Source organism: Meles meles, chromosome 16, assembly GCF_922984935.1.
Source record: "Meles meles chromosome 16, mMelMel3.1 paternal haplotype, whole genome shotgun sequence".
Lineage (NCBI taxonomy): Eukaryota > Metazoa > Chordata > Mammalia > Carnivora > Mustelidae > Meles > Meles meles.
This window is the reverse complement of record NC_060081.1, coordinates 1207676-1226275: the sequence shown is the minus strand read 5'-3', so window position 1 is coordinate 1226275 and position 18600 is coordinate 1207676. Positions and strand designations below refer to the sequence as shown.

At 46.8% G+C, this 18600-nt stretch overlaps 1 pseudogene; it reads right to left on the bottom strand.

Annotated features, from left to right (window-relative positions):
* Positions 1–11990: 11990 nt before the first annotated feature.
* Positions 11991–17776, bottom strand: LOC123926464 (annotated as a pseudogene).
* Between the last annotated feature and the right edge of the window lie 824 nt (positions 17777–18600).

The following is an 18600-nucleotide window of genomic DNA, read 5'->3' as shown; positions in this document are numbered from 1 at the left end:
CATTTTGAATGCCAGTCTTGCAGGATAAAGTATTCTTGGTTGCATGTTCCTCTCATTTAGCCCTGAACATATCTTGCCAGCCCTTTCTGGCTTACCAGGTCTAAGGAGGAGCCGCTGTTTCAACCTGTACCCTAAAGTGAGCTGATTACCTACCAAAGAACCTCGATCACCCATGAAATCAGCCTGAGATCAGAATTACACACGTCTGGATCTCTGCGGGGGCAGAAGACACCAGTGGGCAAGTAAAGTGGAGTGGGAATGTTGGACTGGTATTGGAAGATAAACGAAAGATGGAGGGAGCCACCAGAGGTGACAGACTGGAAAGTAATACCCCAATACGAGAGTGCCCTGCAACTGGGAACCAGCATTAACTTGGAGTCTGGTTGAAAGCACTCCAAACAAACAAAAGATCGTGGGGGAAAATTGTGGGAATTGGGGCGGTTAGGGACAGGGACTTAAGTCCCCGTACCCAGGATAGCCTCCTCTGGTGCTGAGCCAGAGAGAGTGCAGCAGAGAAACCAGGTCTTGGTCCCTGAGCCACCAGTGCGCCCAAGAACACATGGGGTCTGGTTCCTGTGTGGGGCTGGGAGACTCGCCAGATGGCAGAACGCCGGGCTGCACTATCAGAGCCTGAGACACCTAAGTCCCACACCCTTCCCTGGGAGAGGTACGCACCAGCCTGATGCACTTAAAACCACGCGGTGCTATCAGAGCCTGAGACCTGTGTGCCCCACACCCTCCCCTGGGAGAGGTGTGCACCTGGGCCAGCAGGAAAATATCAGTGTGCAATTGCTGCTTGGAACCTCTCTGGTGGTCTGGAGCTGCTCAGACAGCCGCCACCACCATGGTTTTGGGTACAAGGAGGATATCCTGCATCCCCAGGGACTGCAACTCGGAACCTACTCTGCCAGCAGCTCTGCAGCACCCACAGGGGAGCAATCTGAGGCTTCTCTCTGAGAGGGAGGTCGAGGTGCAGTTTTCTTTCCTCTAAACCTCCAAAAACCATCAAAAGTTGTCAAGGTGAGAGAGAGAAAAAAAAATGAACAAACAAACATAAAAACCTCCAGAGAACAAAAGTCTGAAAAACCGGTTTCCTCAGAGCCCACCCCCTTGAGGGGGGCAAGAGGAATTAATTCAGGGGACATCATTGACTGAAAACCCACGTGGCAGGCCCCTCCCCCCAGAAAACCAACCAGGAAAGAAAAAAAAAAAAGACGACAAGAGAACAACCACCACTACTTCGTAGATACAGCTTTTATTTTTAACTCGTTCCCACTATTCTGGTTCATGTTTTTTATATGTACTGTTAATTTTTTAACCTATTTACCATCACAGTGAGATGTCCAGTACATCAAATTCCATAATAACCTTCTAACCTGAACTTTTTGATGCATACACCCATGTTTTTCTTTTGCTTTTCTATTTTTTAATTATTTTAACATTTTAGTATAGTTTAGTCTAGTTTATTCTTTTTTTATTTTTATTTTCTAATATTCATAAACTTCAAGGCAACTCCCTTTCCCCAATCAATGCTACCCCTATAGGTAAACCAATTTTTAATCCCCCTTTATCTTAGGAAAGTTGAGTTCTTTAACAAAGATATCAAGATACATCCAGGAAAAATCAAAATAACCTTCCTTGCCCACACTGAGAATTTATAACCACTCTCCCAACTTTTTCTTCCACCAGTGTTTCTGTGTATTTGTGTTTGTCCTGATAGTATATAAATCTTATACTTGGGGTTATTTTTGAAGAGATTTTTCTTTTTTTTATGTGTGTGTGTGTGTGTGTGTGTGTACACACAAATATATATACTCTTGTCATATACTTTTATCAGTGTTTTTGTCTGTTTTTGTTTGTGTACATCATAAATCTTACCTTGCGGTCCATTGGGGCTGAGCCTTCTCTTTTGTCTTCCCTTTTATTTCCTGTCTGTCTTTCTGTCTGTCTGTCTGTCTGTCTCTCTCCCTGTCTCTTTTTTTCTTCTTCTTTTCTTTTTTCTCTCCTTTGGATGGGAATCCTGATTGCTCAGAAGCATTCTAGGGTGCACCTTGACAGCACCACAGTCAATACATCCAGCTACATCTGTTCAGTCATCTCTCACCAAAATGACTAGGAGGAGGAATGCCCAACAGAAGAAAAATACAGAGGATGGGCCTTCTGCAACAGAGCTAATGGCTATCGGCATAGAACATATGTCAGAAAAGGAATTCAGGCTAACAATTATCCAGGCAATAGCTAGGTTGGAGAAAGCCATGGATGACTAAACGGAATTGATTAGGGCAGAAATGAAAGCCACCAGAGATGATGTTCACAATGTTAAGGCAGAACTGAAAGCCGAAGGGATGATGTTCACAAAGCTCTCAATGAGTTCCAATCGAATCTAAATTCTCTAAAAGCTAGGGTAATGGAGACAGAAGATAGAATTAGTGATCTGGAGGACAAACAGATAGAAAAGATCAGGAGGAAACCTGGAACAAACAGCTTAGAAGTCATGAAAACAGAATCAGGGAAATAAATGATGCCATGAAACATTCCAACGTCAGAATTATTGGAATCCCTGAAGGGGAGGAGAAAGAAAGAAGTCTAGAAGATACAGTGGAACAAGTTCTACATGGAAACTTTCCCAATCTCGCAAATGGAACCAGCGTTCATGTACTAGAGGGAGAACTGTCTCCCCCCAAGATTATAGATTCTAAAAAAAATCAAGGCACCTGATAGTAAAATTGAGAAATCATAATTGTAGATACAATCTCTTGAAAGCCGCTAGGACAAAGAGCCTCCTTACCTACAGAGGAAAGCCCATCAGAACAATGTCAGACAGTCTACAAAAGGTTTTAATAAGAATTTGTTCAGTGATAAATAATTCATATGCTGAGTACAGGCAAAAATATCACCCCAATAAAAAGAACACAGACATAATAGCCCTTGAGAGCTGCAGAATGAAGTTAAAATTAGAGTACTTCTCCTGAGATGGCAGAGGTCAGTTTTTTTTCACATTTATAATTTATAGTATTTTTAACTTTTCCTTTGTCGATACATCCATCATATATCATCTTATGACATCATGCCGTGAAATGTTTCATTTGGTGCCTGTCCCTTGGGGAGTTGCATGATGTTCATACTTCCTGTGAGTTTGTCCCCTGATGTCTGGCTTCACCTTGACAAGTATATCGGACTCTCCCTGCATGGTGGGGATCAGAGAGTCTGAGAAATAATAACGTCCTTTCTGCAGAAGTCAAGCAGGTAACATAGACAGCCCATCGTGGACAAACCAGTTAGACTCTCAGTTCAGTCCGTTTTCTAAATCTAGTGATACATTCAGGTGATTGATTCTGGCATCGAAGTTGAAATACTTCTCTTTCTCCACTTGTGCTTCTCACATCATCCCCTATGGCGAGAGCTGACCAGCGCAGATGCTGCCTTCACCAGAACTGGGTCATTGGCTGACCTCGCTGCATCCTCACTTGCAGCCCTTACCTTGGGGTGTTTCCCGGGCTGTGCATGCTTAAGTGCACTCACAGCAGCTGCTTGGCCAGTTAGCTAGAGGTCTGCCTTAATACACCAGCTTGTGAGCACCATCAGTGGTTTTGTGCCTGAGGAATATCCAATCTGTTTAATTTGGTCCAATGTATTTAGCCCCCTTGCTTCCTAGTCCAATCACTGTGTCCATATGCTTGACGGCAGGAATCCATTCTTTTCTGTCCCCAGAACTATTCATATGATCCAAAACAAATAACATCTCCAAAATAAAATGGAAAAAAAATTTCCATTTTTTTTTTACGTTGGGAAATAAAACTACTACTTTCAAAATTTTACCTTGAAAACAATAGGATACTTACAAAAATATAATGGAAATGCAAACCATTGCATTCTTTTTTTTTAAAGATTTTATTTATTTATTTATTTATTTATTTATTTATTTATTTGACAGTGAGCGGGAGAGAGAGATCACAAGTAGGCAGAGAGGCAGGCAGAGAGAAAGCGAGAGGGAAGCAGGCTCCCTGCCGAGCAGAGAGCCTGATGTGGGACTCTATCCCAGCACCCCTAAGATCATGACCTGAGCCGAAGGCAGCGGCTTAACACTCTGAGCCACCCAGGCGCCCAAACCATTGCATTCTTAATGATAAGTCATTCTTATGGTATGTGCGACCTCTGCTAAATGCTCTTGGGGGTCTCCATGGCTTCTGCACTCTCCTCACACCTCCCGGAAGTCTGATGGACTAGGAAGGGCATGAGGTTCCTTCACTGCACTCTAATTGAATCTCAAGTCCCTTTCATTTCCCCTCAACCAGCCCTCACCACAGGCTTGGGGTCCTATTTGTGCACAGCTGTGCTGGGTTTACAGGTGAGTTGGGGCAGAACGTTCTCTCACCTCTGTGTCACCCACCCTCTGCCTATGAGGGGAGGCTCAAGGTTGCCAAGTTTGGAGAAACAGCTCTTCTGGAGTTCCACAGTCCTCATTCTTTCTGGACAGCCATATACATAATTTGCCTGATGGAGTCCAGAACCCATGGTTGTTTTGGATTCTGGATCAGTTTCTTAGAAAAGACCAGGAATCTTGTTCATGTCAGTGCTCTCTACACTTCTACCATTCTTTGAGCCCATAAAAATCTTTCAGAGTATGCAGCCTCTTATGTGTGTGTGTTTATGTATTTGTAAGTTAACTACATACACCATAAGTCTATAATTTATATCCATGGCAAAGCTTATATAAATACAGGGATTAAAAAAATGAGATGACTTCCTAGGAACAACGGCAAAGGCAAGGGAAGCAAGGGCAAAAATGAACTATTGGGATTTCATCAAGATCAAAAGGTTTTGCACAGCAAAGGAAACAGTTAACAAAACCAAAAGACAACTGACAGAATGGGAGAAGATATTTGTAAACGACATATCAGATAAAGGGCTAGTATCCAAAATCTATAAGGAACTTAGCAAACTCAACACCCAAAGAACAAACAATCCAATCAAGAAATGGGCAGAGCAGATTGTTTTTGACAGCAGTAGGAGCCCTGCTTCTGCCACCTTCTAGGATTTCACTGCACCCAAAGTTTGAATTACCGTGCACTGTAAGCACAAACCTGTATTTCTTGCATAATTGCCTCTGATTCCGTAAACTGTGGGATCGGTAAGACCATCATAACTCATAAAGAATATTTAGGACTCCTGCCGAGATAAAACATTTCTGATAAGAGCATATTTTGCATTCTCTCCACTTAGACGGTGAATTACTACTGAATACGCTCTGTGTTACTAAAGTAATTGATTTACAAAATAGCTTTTATGTAGCACGTACAAACCCACTCTTTGGCCAAATATGAAAGATTTTCAAATGCAACAGTTTGGTGGAGTAGAGAGCCTGCTGAGCTGAAAAGCAAATACAGCTATCTGATTAATTGGTTCTGACCTCATAAATATTATACTTTGGGGGCTCTAATGGAACTTCCTGAGGGTAAATTGTATGGTTCACCTCATTCATTTATATCTCTGGCTGACAGATGTACATTTTAAAATGTCACTGAATATGCTGGCAATAAATGAGGTATAACATTAAAAAAAAAAAAAAGAAATGGGCAGAGGACATGAACAGACATTTCTGCAAAGAACACATCCAGATGGCCAACAGACACATGAAAAAGTGCTCCACGTCACTCGGCATCAGGGAAATACAAATCAAAACCACAATGAGATATCACCTCACACCAGTCAGAATGGCTAAAATTAACAAGTCAGGAAATGACAGATGCTGGTGAGGATGCGGAGAAAGGGGAACCCTCCTCCACTGTTGTTGGGAATGCAAGCTGGTGCAACCACTCTGGAAAACAGCATGGAGGTTCCTCAAAATGTTGAAAATAGAACTACCCTATGACCCAGCAATTGCACTACTGGGTATTTACCCTAAAGATACAGACATAGTGATCCGAAGGGGCACGTGTACCCGAATGTTTATAGCAACAATGTCTACAATAGCCAAACTATGGAAAGAACCTAGATGTCCATCAACAGATGAATGGATAAAGAAGATGTGGTATATATACACAATGGAATACTATGCAGCCATCAAAAGAAATGAAATCATGCCATTTGCGACGACGTGGATGGAACTAGAGCGTATCATGCTTAGTGAAATAAGTCAATTGGAAAAAGACAACTATCATATGATCTCCCTGATATGAGGACATGGAGAAGCAACATGGGGGGTTAGTGCGATAGGAGAAGAATAAATGAAACAAGATGGGATTGGGAAGGAGACAAACCATAAATGACTCTTAATCTCACAAAACAAACTGGGGGTTGCTGGGGGGAGGTGGGATTGGGAGAGGGGGAGGGGGCTATGGACATTGGGGAGGGGAGGCGAACCATAAGAGACTATGGACTCTGAAAAACAACCTGAGGGTTTTGAAGGGTCAGGGGTGGGAGGTTGGGGCAACCTGAGGGTTTTTAAGGGTCAGGGGTGGGAGGTTGGGGGAACAGGTGGTGGGTAATGGGGAGGGCACGTTTTGCATGGAGCACTGGGTGTTGTGCAAAAAGAATGAATAATGTTACACTGAAAAAATAAATAAAATGAAAAAAAATAAAAAAAAATGAGATGAAAAAGTTTCCAAATTAAAGTTCTAATGTATTCCTTCTGCACCCCTGTGTACTGTCCTGTCCAGTCCCCTGGTGAGCCCCTACACCAAAGGGTCTCACTCCTAATGGACTACCATGTCTCTCAGGTGAGCAAAGCAGGAATGGTATCTCCAGGAACTGGGTTTTATGTACTTTTGCCTCCAATCCTCAAAATCTGTGAGGACTACCTGGAATGACGGGTGGATTCAAGATGTGGAGAAAGGTACACTTCTCACAAAGGAGTCTACCAGAAGGAGAAGTGGAAACACTCCGTTGTACTGATTTTCATGAAAGTTAACAGAATTAAATTCCTATTTCTCATTCTTTTCTTTTTAAAGAAAAATCACAGACTGTCATTGGGGCCCCTGGGTGAGTCAGTCATTAAGTGTCTGCTTTTGGCTCTGGCTCAATCCCAGGACCGAGCCCCACTTTGGGAGCCTTGCTGGGAAGGAAGCCTGCTTCTCCCTCTCCAGCTCCCCTGCTTGCATTCTCTCTCTCACTATCTCTCATTGTCAGATAAAATATTTAAAAAACAAATGAAAAACCAGACTGTGATCCAGAGAGGTTTCTATTCTCTGAAATTTTCACTATCTAAATGGCAAGATGACTTTTTCTTCCCTTTTTTCTCTCCGAAATAGTGATATGTACTATTATTTGATGGTGGTGGAAATAATTTCCTGTAGGGATATCATCTGTCTGACTTAGGAAAGGGATCCTTTCACACTGCTCAAGTCGTGTAGCAGAGGAAGCATTGGATTAGAGTCAGATGTGGAAACTGAGTATCCATGTGGCTTGGGGAGACTCTACGTGCCATGGGGTCCCCATTTGTTAACTAGGTGGCTGGGATAAAGCAGAGACCACCACTATTGTGTGTGTGTGTGTGTGTGTGTGTGTGTGTGTGTGTGTGTGTGTGTTGGTAATGGTTCTCTGTCTCCCATCTCTTCTCCTCTTCTTCCTTTCTTTACCTACTTCTTCATCTGAAGTCTGCATTAAGTGTCTGACAATGAGGAAAGGTTCTGGGGGAGGTGGTGGTGGAGGGAAGTATCTTCCCTGTATAAATGGAGGGAAGGTAGGACACGCAGCCTGCTTTGGTCAAGTCCTGTTTCCTACTTATATTATGGGCACATTTTGTAAATGGTGGCTTGGCCATGGCCAAGAGACCTTAAACGTGCCTGTCCTTCTTCATCTGCTCTCTGCAAATCCTTCCAGCCAACAGCCTGCAGTAGCCCTCCCAGTTTTAATAGCCAATGACTTGTGTACTTATTTGTGGGGCAAAAGGGTTTCAGCCTCCTACCTGAGACCTCCCATCTTTTCTTCTACTGAGAAAGGTTCAAGGTAATGGAATCACTTCCCAGAAAATGTTTGTGTCAGTTCCTTGCTTGCCCTTATTCCAAGATGCTAACAAGACACATGTCCTATTTATTGCTTCTATAAAATAGTCTGCCCCACAAATCTTTAAAAAAAATAATACTAATGCATCTGATACACAGAACCAACTAACGCACACACATAAAATTGCTGAGAGCAAAGAGCTGTGTCATCTCATTTTTTTTTATCAGGATGAGACGAGGCAGTGATGTTTTCCTTCAAAGGATGGTAGCCTTCAAAAATTCCCGTCTATTTTGTTAGAAGTTACATTATTTTATACCTCTTACAAGAATTTAATTTCATTCTGACTAAAACCATGGTTTAGAAGTAGCTTAAACTTAAAAAAGAAAGTATCTTTTTTATGATTGTGAGATATCGTGGAGGCATCTATAGGGAAATGATGAGATGTCCTGGTTATTAAATACTACTGATTGGACATTATAGGCTATCCAGGGCCACTTTCCATAGTTCCTGTGATTCAGTAACATGAGAAAGTATCATCAAGGGGGCAAATTTCAAAATGTTAATAACATTAACAACTGTGAGTCCATAAAATATTTTACTGCCTATGTTTTTTCTTAATTATAAAATGTACATATACCCACAGAACTGACACCAGCTCTTCCTCTCTTCTGAGAGAAAAGATTGTGGCATCATCACCTCAACGGGTGACCTGAGAGATTTAGGCATACACTTGAGATCTGTTATCTAGAGCTTATCAAGTGAGGGCAGCAGGACTCTTAAGATCAGGGAGAAATATGGAGTCTCAACTAACTGCCCAGTTTGGAAAATACTAGGTAGATGGTGAGATCTTTGTTATTATAATGAAATGCTGATTAAATGTATACTTTTTAAATTTAACTGATGTTAAAATGCCAATTTCCAAGTAACTTAATTAAGGTAAAATATATTTCAAGCAGCAACTAAATGGAATATTTTCTAAGATTTCAAAATTATTTAAGCACTGTGCCCTTTTTTAGCTGATAATATAAAGCAGAGCCTGACTTCCCGAGTCATAGAAACTGAAAGTGCCTTAAGATTGTGTAAAATATGAAACTTTCTGAATACTCCAGAAGTTTAAGCTATCATAGCTAAGCACTAGCCTGTGATTTTTTTTTCATATTCTGGACATATACGTGATATCATATAAGGATACTATCATATTTTAAAAGGAACAAAAAGAAAAAGATATAATTATTTTATGTTGTTAACAGTAAATATAAACAAAACAAAGGCAATAACAGAAATATTGCTGAACTGTCTCATTTCTAAAATAGCTTCATGTGTTTGACACTGTGAGTTCTTTGATTTAAAAATAAAGCAAGCCTTGCAAACCTACCACAAGCTGCTCTGGGCCAAAGAGCGTGGTGTCTATACAACTGAGTCAGTGGCCTCTCTGCTGGTTCACTCCATCCCATATTCCAATGACTTCAGGCCTCCCTACAGCGTTTCCAACGTGAAGAAGTCACTTTGGGTGGAGGTACTTGTCCTTAACAAAATAAAGAACGTGACCCCTGAGGCCATTTCACTAAACTGTAGCTAAAACTGGACAAATAAGAGTTCTTCCCTCATCAGACAATGGCAAAGTTTTGTTTGTTTTTAGTTTCTGATTCTTTAAACTGTGCATGGGAGCTCAAGCTAATGAAAATCTGTGAAGGAAAGGATTTTTCAGGTTTACATGGGGGAATCTAAGTCTTTACATAAGTAATAAAAAATACACAAGCCTTTTCTCTGTAGAGCACAACTGCACTGCCAGTTTGCTAAGTGGCTTCAGATCCATGCGGGGCCTGTCACTAGGTGGCTACTTGGGCTCCTAAGAATGGAGGTCAGGCCTCTGTTCAAGGTATGTCGATGGTGTCTGCAGGGCACTGGGAGGCCCCTGTGTGGGCTCTGCAGAGCTGTGTGTGGGTATTCAGATCGGTTTCTGAGGTGTGTCTGAGAGAAGTCTGTGTGGATCTCTGTCACAGGTCTCTGTGAAGTCTCTTGGTGTTGGCCACTGAGAGTTTCTGCATAAGGTATGTGTGGGAGGGCCTTGAGGATCATCGCTGGACATGGTGTTCATGTTCATGAGGGCTCTTGATGTTGGCCCCTGTCAGAGGTCTCTGTGTAGGATCTGTGTGGGCTTTGTGTGGGTCTTTGTGGGAGGTCTCAGTGTGGGTCTATGTATGAGTCTCTATGGGAGGTCTTGGTGTGGGTCTCTGTCAGAGGTCTCTGCACAAGGTCTCTTGGCATGGGGCTTTCCCTTTCTGGCCTTCTTGTACCATCTGGCAGGAGAAAGGCAAGGGTACTTGCTCTTTCCTGTTTCTGGCTGTTCCACCAGCCTCCTGTCTGCGGCACTTCTACCAGCAGGAGCGTGGTGTGCACATCCGACTCCTCAACTCCCAGAATTCATGCCACTGGGAGGACCTAGCAGCAGCCAGGTTCAGGACTCTGCTCTGGGCCACACTCTCCTGAGCTTCCAAGGGTCTGGGGCGCTTTCTGTCCTTGTACCACCTCCCCCAGGTCCTGACTACACTGTCACTGCTGGCCCACCCTGGGTACTTAGAGGCAGGACCTGGCTCCAGGGAGAAGCTGCAACAGAGCAGGACTGCACCCACTTTGTCCCCCACCCCAGATACATTCCCACATGGTGTATCCTGACAGCATGAGGGTGGGACCATGTCTGCTGCCATCTGGATGGGGGATCCCTCCGGGAGTGGGACTCTCCACCATGTGAGTGATGTATGGGGAGCTCTGGAGGACGATGTTGGGCTGGGAGCGGGGCATTCAGGGGGAGGCCCTCCTGGACTGCACCCTCATTCTGGACACGTCCCTTCCAGCCAGAGGTGGGACAAGCCCCATCCTGTCCTCCTACCCTTCTGGGCTCTGGGGTAATCATGACCAGGAGCCAGGCCAGTCCCTTGGCCTCTGAGTCCCCACCAGACCCCTGGGAGCCATCCTTGGGCCACACGTGTACGTAAAGGTCACAGACCACAAGTCCATCCCAGGGCTCACAGTCCTACAAGCTTATCAAATTGTGCAGAAGTTTACTTCTCTGCCTGAAGGCCTTGCTGCCTCTGGGAACCTGGCCCTCCATGTGGGAGCTCAGGTGGCTTCTGTACAACCCCCACCCCACCCCCTCCACCATCCCACCCCTGGACTTGGCAGCTGGAGTGGAGTGGAAACCCTGTGGGGACAGTCCCAGGGCCTCTAACTTCTCCCCTCTGGGCCCGTAGGTGGCAGTGGGACACCAAGGGTCCTCAGTCGTCTCACCAGGCATGGGCTTACCCTGTCACTTGACCTCCTTCCTGGACACCCACCCTAAGCGCAGGGTCTCCCTGCCTACAGCCTCACCGCCTCCACCTCCAGAAGCGGAAGGGGGGTGCTGGTGAGCAGGCCCCTTCAGTGCCCTGGGGCTGGGCAGGCTGGTGCCTGGAGGTCTCTGTGGCACCCCACACACCTTCAGCTCCAGGAGCGAGCTTGTCCCTTGCTGTTCTGAGTGTAAGAGGGGCTGCATGGAGCTAAGATGGGATTCTCTGGGAAGAGAAGGTTCCTGGGGTGGCTGTTCTCTTCTCCCCACAGGAGACAGGGGTGGGGGCAGGACTTCTCGCCTCTGCCTTCAGGGCCAGCCTTGCGTCTCCCAACTCTGGGCCCAATTCTGATCTAGGACTCTGTCTTCCTGGAGCATGAGCGGGATTTCTGCCTCAGCAGACACTCCCTACAGCCACACAAATTTCAGGTGGAGGGAAAGCAGGAGAGGATGGGCAGAGTGAGGTCCCATTCTGGGTCTTGTTCACTTTGTCGTGGAAATGGAAGTTGTGTGAGGAAGGGAGTGGAGGTGGACCCTGAGGTCACTGGCCCTCCAAGGCCCTGTTTCTTCTGGGGAAGCCAAAGCAGGCACTCAGGGAGAGAAAACCCTGATCCTCTCCACCCCCTCCCAGGCAGGGTACACACAAAGTAGAGCACCACTTATGAGAAAAAAAAAACATATATTTTTGGGAAACAATAAAAATTGTGGCATGGGGAAGGCATTAGCACACAGAAGATGTGCTAATGTGAGGAAAAAATGGGCTTTCTTTGCATATACTCGATTTTTTCTTGAAGGAAGTCTTTCTGACCAGGAAAGATGTGTGAAATGTTCTCTGCCTGTTAAGATGAGACATATTTTCGAAGACTGCATGTAGGATAATGGTGAAGTCGACCTGAGACACCTGTCACCATCAGCTGGTGCTGGTTGTGTCTGCCTGGGGGCCCAAGGTTCCTGGGGAGGCTTTCCCATTCGCCATTCCTGTCTCTGGTCAGCTGGCTCTTGCTAGGGCAGCTATGACCCTTGGGGGTACCTTGCTGATTGGAGGCTATCCCTCCAATCACTGTCTTCTGGTTTGTGGAGGCGAAAGCCCTGTGGGGGCAAGAATGCCTGTGTACTGGGGCCTGCAATTCCTTGTGCTGATATATCTGAGGCCCAAATTCCTTGGTGGAGTCCCAATTTTTCCACCAGCATTTATCCCACAGCTGTCACGATCGTCTGAGTTTTGGCAGCCCTGTTGTCCATAACCAATCTGCTTCTGACTGGCACCCAGCTCTGGGGAGGAGCCAGTGCAGGCTTGCCTTTTTGAAGGGGGACTTCCAGTCCTTTCCTTTTTTATTGGGATTAAGGCACTGCAGAAAATTTTTCATCCTTTGTCTAAAGTGGCTTGCCGGAAAAACATGTCACTTTTCTGGTGGCATGAGCCGGAAGTATTTTCTCCCAAGGCTCTCTCCTCATCCTCGGACCTGGGGAGGGTGGCCTGTCTCACTAGCTTGGGAAGTCCTGATTTCCAAAGGTTCTGCACACCTGTCTTCATTATTTTCTGGTTTGGGTCTCTTCTGGTCCTTTCCCTCATCAGTGGTCTCACTGTTGCTCTAGCTGTCACTTGGTTCCTCAACCTTTGGTCCACAGGGCTCTTGCTGCCCCTTACTGCTTGACCACTTGAGCTAAGGTTATGTGACACCGGGGAAGCTGGTGTCTCTCCACTGGCACACTCAGTTTGGGAACAGGATGGTGACTCTTGAGTGGTCAAGCTGTCTGCAGCAAGGACAGCATTAGTGTGAGAGTCTGGCAGGAGCACACTGGTGCCACTGTCTTCAACAAGCACACAAGTGGCAAAGTCTGGAAGGAGGACATCACTGGGAGAATCTTGAGGAAGCACAGCAGTGGTATGGCCTTCAGGCTGATTCTCCGACTCTATCTTCTCTTGGAGCTCAACTTTACTAACCTTTGTTTTAAGGCTTACCTCCTCTGGATCTTGATCAACCAACACTGTAGATGGTGAGGGGCTTTTCCTAGCACCTGGATATCCTGATCTCCTCAGATCCACATAAATGGCTGGTTTGTTGGCCAGCCCAACAACTTAAGGCCTGGGTCTTAAGACAACTTTCCAAGCATGGGCCTTCTTGTCCTCCATCACCTCTATGGCCCCCTCAGACCTTGGAGTTTGGGACCTGAGCTTCATCCTCAGTGTTGCTACCATGTCTGGTGAGGCCTGACCCCCTCTCCCCTCTTTTAGCTCATTCTTGTCCATTGCTAAACTTGGACTTGGTTCCAGGTTGTCTTTCTTGGCCCCCATAACAGTCTTGCTGTACAGAGTCCTGTTTCGGAGGCTGAGAATGGAGGCCTGAGAAGGTGATCTTCCCTCCTGTCTTAATAAAGACGTCTCCGAGGACTGATGGCCATCACCAGGTGAAGTCCCTCCCAGGGCCTGCTGGATTTGCTCGCATATGGGTGAGGGAACAGGCAGGGAGCTCCCTGAAGTGGTATCAGACTTTTCAGTTATACCCTTCTCTCCTGGATGGGTCTGAGGTGGTTTCCCCAAGAACTTGGAAAATTTGGCTTTTGAGGGGGCCCCAGGTACAAAGGTGGCTGAGCACAGAGAGGGGGACTGGGGAACGGGCAAGTGTTGAGCTTCACATAGTTTGATATCTATGGGCTCAACAGTTTGGAGAGGTAGGTCCCACTTACGCCTCACTTGAAAACTTATGATGTGTGTTTCCAGCTTCTGCTGAGTGTTAGGACAAAGGAAGGACAGCTCATGGGAGGTGTTTCCACAGGGCTTCCAATCCAAGGGTGCTAGATTTCTGAGAGCCTTGTGGGGATGGGACTTGGGAAAAGCATGGCTGGCCACAAACGAGGTTCGACGCACAGTCACAGGGATCAGACCTTTACTGATCTTTCCCAATTTACTGTGCAAATTAACCTTTAAAGTTTTTTCTAGATGTTTCTTATCTGGGCCCCTGGCTAAGTATTTCCCTGGATCACACTCCAAGGCCCTTATCAAGGGCCTTCCAAACTCCTCAGAGTTGGTTCCCAGAACCTTCACTGGGAACCTAGCTGAGATCCTGGAAAGACCTGTTGGTGTCCTCTTCAGACACTGCCGTAGACCCTTACCAAAGTTCTTCTCTAGTTGGAATCTTGCTTGATACTTCCTGTGGTATCTGGACCTGGTCCTCCATGTAGCTTGGCTGCTTTTGCCTTTAAACACAAAGGGCCTTGAGAGCCCCTGCTCTCTCTGTGCCTGACTCACCCACAGGGATTCATTCTGGGGCCACCTCAGTTCCAGAGACATCTGAACCTTGTGGGGCAAGCTGCTTTGCTGTTTATCCCTGCTGAGCTTCCTCTGAAGCTGTGGCTTCTGGATATTAAAGATGACAAAGTCCCCTTGCAAGGTGGGACCTGATCTGTGGGCCTGAGAGGCCTGGTGGTCCTCCAGAAGCTTGGGAGGGACTTGGCTAAAGAATTTTGGAGATCTTTTCTCCAGAGTGGGTAAAAGCTTCCCCCTTCCTTGTTGCTTTGGCAACAAGGGCCACTCCAGATATTGCATTTTAGTTGGGATGAAGGATCGTGTCTTATTCTGGGATGCAGCACAAGATACTCCACTGCTCCTCCTCTGGGATGGGAGAGAAGGTGGTCTTATTGGGACAGATAGTGCAAGGGGGACCGGGGGCTGGGGCAAGTTTAGCCTTGAGGGTTGGGGTTGGATCCCACAGTGGAGCAATGGTGGGGCATGGGAAAACTGTGAAGATATTTGATCCTGGTTTAGAACTGGCAAGCAATTAGAGGTCCCATTGAATAAAACAGAGGGAGCCTGTAGTGGAGAAGAGTGAGTAGAGAACAAGGCAGTGGCCACCAGCGACTCACTCTGCAGAGAAGGGAGACCCCAGAAGAGCTGGTTGCATTTCCATTGCAAGTGGTCTTCCAAGACCTTGGGAGATGAGAACGGGTGAGGTTGGGCCAGTGGCTCTGCTTTGTTTTTCATGTTCCAGAAGGATGGCGGGGAGGTGGTGCTCTGCTCAGAACCCAGCAGCTTCCACAGAGTCTCCCAGAAGCTCACGTGGTCGTCTGGGCACCACTGTTTGAAAACTGACCCAAACTTTTCTTTCTCCTTCCAACTCTTCAGTTCTACCCTTTTGCTGATTGGTAGTTCAAGGAGCTTCTGGACATCCGGATCGACAAATGAAGGGTTATGAGTCTCTATCTGTCTGTTAGTTAGGCCACCCCAGAACGAGGCATCTGGTGGGTGGCAGGAGATGTGTTCTTGCTGGCACTTGTGCTGTAATGTGCCAGGCAAGATAAAGGAACCACCACCAGGAAAAGGATAAAATGGTGTAGCTGGCATGGCCAAGGCCTGAGATGTCTGGAAGGAGAGAGGCCCAGTAGGAATTACCTGGAAGAAAGTTCTTTCTCACTGTGTCTGGTAGGATTTTTTTTAAGTTAGTTTGCTCTTCTTGAGGTCTTGCTGGCAGGGTGGAGGCCAAAGGCTGAGGGGGCCCTGTCAGCGGAGGACGAACAGGTGATGAGGCCACGGTGGGAGCAGCGTCTTCCACAGGCTCCCTGCATGGCTGACAGGCTCTAGCTGGCACTCCTCGGCGCACCTGCCCAGGGGCTGCTTGCTGTAAGTACTGGTGAAAGCCCCCCGGTCAGAGACCCTTGCCAGGTGGCTGCGGGAGACAGGAGGCGTGAGCTGCCCCTGCAGCATCCCAAGGCTGTGAGGGGACCCCATGGCCCTCCATGCCCCACACCCACGTCACAATGCTCCTGCTGTCCCTCAGCCTGGGGTTTTGGTCACAATCTGTCCCACAGCTCCTCCCAGCCCACCGAACAGCCCCAGAGGCCGTTTCCCACAGTGCGGGGTCCACACCATAGACTTGGGGAGGCCCACCCAGGGGAGAAGGGGGCAGATTCTTTACCTTTGCAGAAGGGAGAACAGGTCCTGAACCTCTTCCAGATCATGTAGGCAATCTCTGAAAACTGGAAAGAGGAGACCAGGTCACAGTGGAAGGCGGGGTCCAGTGGTCTTAGAGGAGGCTGTGTACAATGTCCCTTTAGGGGAGACCTTTGGGGGATTGGACTCGGGAGCCCCAAACAGCACTGTTCAAGGCCATGTGCCTGCACGGTGATTAGAGGGGTCATGATGTGGATCATGTCTTTGTCTTTTCCAAAGTGCTTCCTCATTCATGACCTTGCTGGAGGAGGAAGGACCATGTGGCCTCACAGAAGAATCTGAGTGGAGTTGAACAGCTTGTCCACAGTGGGAACTGGAGGTTCTGCCCCCAGTCTAGGCCCTGGGGCCCCTGCTGGGCGACACCGGTTTCCAGCCCCTCAGGGCTTTGTTCTGGCGCACAATCTGGGAAGCTTCCAGTTTCCCCTCTTCCTCCCTGGAGCTCCCCACCCAGGGCTCTGTTCCCTGAGGGATGGGTTCAGGCCCTGGTGTCCTGGAGACAGTGGGACTGCCCTGTCAGAGTTGGGGGGACAGTGTAACTGGGGCCCGCAGGGGTGTGGAGGATGCTCACCTTTCAGAGTCTGGCTTTTCTGGCTTCTGTTGCTCCTTCTCCATGGCTCCGCTTGGTACTGAGATAAGAGAACACAGGGAGGCTGGGACCCTCGCCCCAGCAGCAGGTGCTCACTGCTCATGTGTAGTGTGACTTCCTACATTTAACTAAAGGGGGAGTGGACTGTGATTTTCTTTAGTTTTACTCATTTCCTTTTCAAAATGGATACAAATATTTCCAATTTTCCTTCTTTGAAGAATGTACAGAAGGATATTCTATGTGAGAAGTTTGCCACTGTTCTTCTGCTCAAGAAACACACACAATCCCAGACCTGGTGGCGCAGCTGGACTTTTTCACACAGGACCCCACATTCCAAGGCCAGAGCCCCACTCTATCTGCTGCTTTTGACCCCCTGGGCTCAGTACTTCCCTCAATCAGCCCCGAAGGGGGAACATTCACCTGAAACACCTGTCCTGGGACAGTGGCTGGTGACCCGGTGCTCAGGGGCCTGACCTCCACTAGCGAGGCAGCTTTTAGCCTCTGGTCCTCGGCCACTGGTCACTGTGTTCAGGACACCGTCCTGGACCCCTCCACCACACCTGGACTCTGGCCCGAGATCTTCAGGGAGAAATCCTCGTGTCCCTCTAACCCCTGCCAAGTCTGGCTTGTCCTGGATGGATGGTGGTCTACTCTCTCCTGAGAATACCCGTTCTATTCTTTCCCATTTCAGGAGTCTCTCCAGTGACTCAGAAAAGTGGAAAGAATAATAGAAAATAAGATAGAATCACACTCTGCTGGGTCTGGGCCAAGGGTTCCTTACCTTCCTGCTCTTTCTGTGTTTCTTGCTTGGTGGTGAGGATGGATCAGGCTGGAAATAGGAAAGTAAGAAGACGAAGAGCCCCAGTCCACACACGAAGGCAAGGATGGCATTAACTGCCCAGATAGTGGTACTGGAGCTCAGCCAACCATCAATAAAAAATTCCTGAGGGAAGAGATAATTATCCATCTCTTTCCTTATCAGACATTAGTGTCAAATTGCACTGCTGCCCTCAGGCAACTGAGCCCTGGGTGTGGAGGTGCAGACACAAGCCCCACGTCCACATCACAGAGCTATTGTCTGGTCACAAAGGGCTCCTGAGGGAGGGGGAGGGGACAGAGAGAGGCAGCCCCTCCCACCACCCTGCGGCTCCATCCCTCCGCCCTCCCAGGCCTCCAAGTTCCTCCCCTCAGCAAACACCAATCTCTTCTCTGTATCTATGAGTCTGAGTTTCTTTTTTTTTTCAATTCTACATACAAGTGAAACCATATGGTATTTGTCTTTCTTTTATTTAACAGAGTACTCTCAAGGTTCTCTATATTACCACGACCATCACCATTTCATTATTTTTTATGGATGAATAGTATTGATGTGTGTTATATCTTTATCCATTCACCCCAGTATACATGATTCATTTAAGATTGATGTTTTCTTTTTTTTTTTTGACTCTTTTTTTTATTTTTTTATTTTTTTTATTTTTATTTTTTTTAATTTAATTAATTAATTTATTTTTATTTGCTTATTTACAGCATAACAGTGTTCATTGTTTTGGCATCATACCCAGTGCTCCATGCAGTACGTGCCCTCCCTATTACCCACCACCTGGTTCCTCAAACTCCCACCCCACCCCACACCCTCCCACCGCCCCTTCATAACCCTCTGGTTGTTTTTCAGAGTCCATAGTCTCTCATGGTTCATCTCCCCTTCCAGTTTCCCTCAACTCCCTCTCCTCTCCATCTCCCCATGTCCTCCATGTTATTTGTTATGCTCCACAAATAAGTGAGACCATATGATACTTG